The following is a 5,841-nucleotide window of genomic DNA, read 5'->3' on the forward strand; positions in this document are numbered from 1 at the left end:
TCGATTTGGTTGTATATTATTGGATAATTACAGATTCCTTTACTTGGGATTGTATAATGTTATTGGTTTCCGAAGTTTTATTCTGATATCTGTTTCTTTAAGTTAATTGCATGCCTAAGTTCTGTTTAGTAGGTGATCCGGGTAAGGGTCACTACATTTATGGTATCAGAGCATGCAAAAGATTTCTTGGGATTTAGTCTCATCTTGAGGTATTTTTGTAGATGTCAAATCGTGACGACCAGAGTTCTCATGGCAGTGTTGGTGGGCGTTGGGGTGATGCCGACCGGGAGCCTCGTCGAGAACGGCGTCATCGTCATCATGACGACGAGCGTTTCACTGTGCGTCGATTCTTAGCTATGGGTCCTAAGCCCTTAGTTGGAGGTGAGTCTCCGGAGGATGCGGAGAACTGGTTATACCGCATGGAGACGACTTTTCAGACTTTCCAATGCACCGATGAGCAGAAGGTGGAGACCCTTGGCTATCTTCTGGATGGGCGTGCGCGCAGGTGGTGGAGGTTTACTTCTGCACCTTTTGTTGCGGCGAGAGGAGTGGCCACCTGGGCCGAGTTTCGCACAGCTTTCCAAAAGCGGTATTTTCCTCCTGCACTCCGTCAGTCAAAGGCAGGCGAGCTACTGTGTCTGCGACAGGGAACCATGTCTATCGATGAGTATCAGCAGAGGTTCTTTGATCTGTTATCCTATTGCCCCGAGATTGCTGATAGCTCAGAGATGAAGTATAATCTGTTCCTTCAAGGCCTTAACCCTGAGATCCATGACCGTGTGGCGGTTGGTGACGACATGTCCTACGAGGGTTTGGTGAGCCGTTGTCACCAGGTGGAGGACAGCATTCGGCGGAATAGGTCTTTCTCTCAGTCGAGACCTGCTAGTTCTTTGGGTCCCCGTGCCCAAACTTTCAAGAAGTCTGGATCTTCTTCTTCCTCTGGTTCTGGAGGTGTTGTCCGTTATGGTAAGAAGGACAAGTGTGATCACTGTGGGAAGAACCATCCATCCGACAAGTGCCGCAGAGCTTCTGGAGCTTCTTTCCGTTGTGGAGAGACTGGTCATATCCGGAGGGATTGTCCACTGTCTGGGGGAGGTGGTTCTGGTTCTGGTACAGGATCGGGTTCTCAGGCTACCGTTCAGCAGAGGTCGCAGGGACAGTCTGCTGGGAGTTCTCATTTGAGGCCACGAGCTTCTGGCCAGGTGTTTGCCCTGAGACATGATCAGCTGTGGAGGAGAATGAGAAAGTCATCGCAGGTACATTTATGCTTTATGGTATACCTGCTCTTGTACTTATTGACACTGGTGCATCTCATTCCTTCATTTCTGCACGTTTTGTTAAGAGGCATAAGTTACCATGCATTGCACTAGACGTAGTGATGTCTGTTTCTACTTCCGACGGGCCAGTCTGCTTTGGCTAAGCGTCTAGTGATGGGTTGCCCTTTAGAGTTTGAAGGGAACGTTCTGTTGGTGAATCTCATGGTCCTGGCGATGGACGACTTTGATTGCATTCTGGGAATAGATGTGCTGACTACCTATCGAGCTTCAGTGGACTGCTATCAGAGATTAGTACGCTTTCATCCGAAAGGGAGTGAGAGTTGGTTTTTCTATGGTGAGGGAGCGCGACCCCCGATGCCTTTGGTATCAGCTTTGAGAGCCTGTCGAGCTCTAGAGTCTGGCGGGGAAGGCTACCTTATCTATGCAGTTGATTTGTCCGCTGAGAGTATTGGGATAGAGAGCATTCCTGTTGTGGATGAATTTCCAGATGTGTTTCCTGATGAGATTCCGGGTTTTCCTCCTGCTAGGGAAGTCGAGTTTGGCATAGAGTTGATGCCGGGTACTTCGCCTATTTCTAGAGCACCGTATCGTCTGGCACCGTCAGAGATGCGTGAGTTAAAGAATCAGCTACAGGATCTTTTGGACAAGGGGTACATTCGTCCTAGTGTATCTCCTTGGGGAGCTCCTGTTCTCTTCGTGAAGAAGAAGGATGGATCGATGCGGCTGTGCATTGACTACCGGCAGCTGAATCGAGTGACTGTGAAGAACAAGTATCCGTTGCCTCGTGTTGATGACTTGTTTGACCAGCTGCAGGGCACATCAATTTACTCCAAGATTGACTTGAGATCTGGGTATCATCAGTTGAGAGTCCGTGATCAGGACGTAGCCAAGACTGCATTCCGTACTCGCTATGGGCATTACGAGTTCCTAGTGATGCCATTTGGTTTGACTAATGCGCCGGCTATATTCATGGATTTGATGAACCGTGTCTTCAGGGAGTATTTGGACAAGTTTGTCGTGGTCTTCATTGACGACATCTTGGTGTATTCGCGTAATACGGAAGAGCATGTTTCTCACTTGCGGTTGGTACTGCAGACTCTTCGAGATGAGCAATTGTACGCCAAGCTGAGCAAGTGTGAGTTCTGGATGGATAGAGTGGTTTTTCTTGGCCATATCATATCCAGGGAGGGGATTTCTGTTGATCCAAGCAAGATTGAAGCGGTACTTAATTGGTCGCGTCCGACGACGGTTGCTGAGATCCGTAGTTTTCTGGGTCTAGCAGGGTATTATCGTCGCTTCATTCTGAACTTCTCTCAGTTAGCTCGACCGTTGACGCAGCTTACCCGCAAGGGTGTGGATTTTGAGTGGTCCTCCGAGTGTGAGGAGAATTTCCGTGAGCTTCGACGGCGGTTGACTTCTGCGCCGGTGTTAGCATTACCGTCAGGATCTGGAGGGTATGTAGTTTACACGGATGCTTCTCTTCAGGGGTTAGGTTGTGTCCTGACTCAGAATGGGCATGTGATCGCATACGCTTCTAGACAGCTGAAGCTTCACGAGGACAACTACCCAGTCCATGATTTGGAGTTAGCAGCCATTGTGTTCGCTTTGAAGATCTGGCGTCATTATCTGTATGGCGAGAAATTTGAGATTTTCACCGACCATAAGAGTCTCAAGTATTTGTTCACTCAGGCGGAGTTGAACATGAGGCAGAGACGTTGGATGGACTTGCTTAAGGACTATGATTGCGAGATTAAGTACCATTCGGGAGCTGCTAATCTCACCGCTGATGCTTAGAGTCGCAAGGTGCGACTATCCGCACTTCAGACTTGTTCGATGTCTAGTGCGATCAGTGACTGTTGTACTTCAGGTTATACCTTCAAGCATAAGAAAGGTATGCAGAGTATCCAGATGTTTGCGATATTATCTGAGCCAGCCTTGTACTCGCGGATCCGAGATGCTCAGATGTCTGATTCAAAGACCCAGCGTTTAGCTCGTCTAGCTAACGAGGGTAGCTCGTCTGGATTTCATTATCAGTCAGATGGCTTTCTGTGTTTGTCTGGTAGGCTTGTGATTCCACAGGATGAAGAGTTGCGAGAGGAGATTTTATCTCAGGCACATCGCACTAAGTTGAGTATTCATCTTGGGAGCAACAAGATGTACAAGGATCTACGTACTCGTTTCTGGTGGAAGGGAATGAAACGCAGTGTTTATCAGTTTGTTTCGAGATGTTTGGTGTGTCAACAGGTCAAGGCAGAGCACCGACGACCTGGAGGATTGCTTCACAGTCTGCCTATTCCTGAATGGAAATGGGAGTTTATCACTATGGACTTTGTGACCCATTTGCCGGTCTCCCCGAGGAACTGTGATGCTATCTGGGTGGTGGTGGACCGACTCACCAAGTCAGCGCATTTCATTGCCTATAGCCGAGAGTACAATGTGGATCGTATGGCTCGGTTGTACATTCAGGAGATCGTTCGACTTCATGGAGTGCCTGTGAGCATTGTCAGCGATCGGGACCCCAGGTTTACTTCTAGATTCTGGGGGAGTGTTCAGCGTGCGATGGGTACTACTCTCAGTTTGAGTACAGCCTATCATCCAGAGACTGATGGTCAGTCAGAGCGCACTATCCGTACGTTAGAGGATATGCTTAGAGCGTGCGTCATGGATTTTGGGTCAGCCTGGCAGGATCATTTGCCGTTGATCGAGTTCGCTTACAACAACAGCTATCACACTAGTATTGGGATGGCACCTTTTGAGGCATTGTATGGGCGACGTTGTCGTACTCCACTCTTCTGGGAAGAAGTAGGGGAGAGACAGGCTGAAGGACCGGAGTTTATCCAGCAGACAATAGACATTGTTGATCAGATCAAGAAACGGATTAAGACTGCACAGGATCGTCAGGCCAGCTATGCTAATATCAAGCGTAGGCCTTTGCAGTTCGAGGTCGGGGAGAAAGTGTTTCTGAGAGTGTCACCTTTCCACAAGATTCTCAGATTTGGCCTTAAGGGCAAGTTGTCTCCCAGATGTATCGGTCCGTTTGAGATCTTAGAGAGTATTGGCGATTTGGCTTATCGACTAGCTTTGCCATCGCATCTATCCAGCATTCACGACGTGTTCCACGTATCTCTGTTGCGACGGTATGTGGCGGATGAATCTCATATTCTGCAGCGGTCTGAGGTTCAGGTAGACAAGGATTTGACTTATGTTGAGAAACCTCTTCGTATCCTTGATTATAAGGATAAGGTTTTACGGAACAAAGTCATTCCTTTGGTTTTAGTTCAGTGGCAGCGCCGAGGCACTGAAGAAGCTACTTGGGAGCTTGAGGACAGGATGCGTAAAGACCATCCTGAGTTGTTTTGATTTCATTCTTTAAGTTGTATTCAGTTGCAAACTCTGTAAACGTTGGATTTGAATAAAGAATGTTTCTGATTTCTGTATTTGCATTCGGTACTTAAGATCTGATTTCGAGGACGAAATATCTTAAGTGGGGGAGAATGTAGTAGCCCGAACCCTAATTGAGTAATTAAAGGATTAATGCTAATTAAATAAATTGGGGATTGGACGGATCGGAAGCTCCGAAGGGACGATCGGAAGCTCCGATCGGGATCCGAAGCTCCGATGAGGATCGGAGGCACCGATGATATTACGTCATCCATGACGTGTGGCTGGATCGGAAGCTCCGATCAGGACCGGAGGCTCCGATCACCCCTATCTGGAGTCAACAAGTGATATTTTGACACGTGGCAGATCAGGATCTTCGGAAGCTCCGATGGCAGGATCGGACGTTCCGATCGAGGTTCGGACGTTCCGATCGAGGATCGGAGGCTCCGATCGTTGTCTATAAATAGAAGGCCGAGACTTCATTTCTCCTTGCCAATTCCGGATTTCCTCTCTATTTCTAGTCATATTCGAGTTGTTCTAGCCTTCCTAGGCTTGAACCGGGAGTCGTCTAGGCGTTCGGTAGTCGTAGCGGATTTGTGCCCAAGTTCTGGAGGCATCGACATCAAAGGGCTAACGACGGACGAAGGTATAGCTTTTGCTTCCTATAAATATTTAGGAGTATGCAATAGCTTAGTTAAGGCTTTTAGAGCACTGTAATGATAGTAGTATCATTTCGCTGTGTAGGCGGACTTTAGGCTTGGGCTTAGAGCTGGTAGTGCCTACCTGGTATTTGAGGTACGAAAGTACTGTTCGAGATATCCTGACTGAGTATGCATGTATTATATGACTGCATGATTTATATGCCATGATATTATGCTGCATTCATTTGCATCTTGCTGTATCTCCTTCGAGATGTCTGTTAGTAGGGTTGTACCCTATCCTGTTAGTGGATGGACTTCCATCGATTTGGGTCCGGCGTATCCACAGTTATCTCGGTATGGGAGCCACCTCCTGAAGCGACGGCACAGCGTGCTACATACCAGGGCCCGGTCTGTCTCTGTTATCTGATCCTTGACCTCGAGTCTATAGGGAGTTCACTTTGCATGCATGTATACTCATACTCTCGCACTGAGCGTTTTATGCTCACGTCTCGTACTCTGTATTTTCTGGACACCCTATTCCA

The sequence above is a fragment of the Henckelia pumila genome, chromosome 2 (genome assembly GCF_033568475.1).
Source record: "Henckelia pumila isolate YLH828 chromosome 2, ASM3356847v2, whole genome shotgun sequence".
NCBI classification, from domain to species: domain Eukaryota; kingdom Viridiplantae; phylum Streptophyta; class Magnoliopsida; order Lamiales; family Gesneriaceae; genus Henckelia; species Henckelia pumila.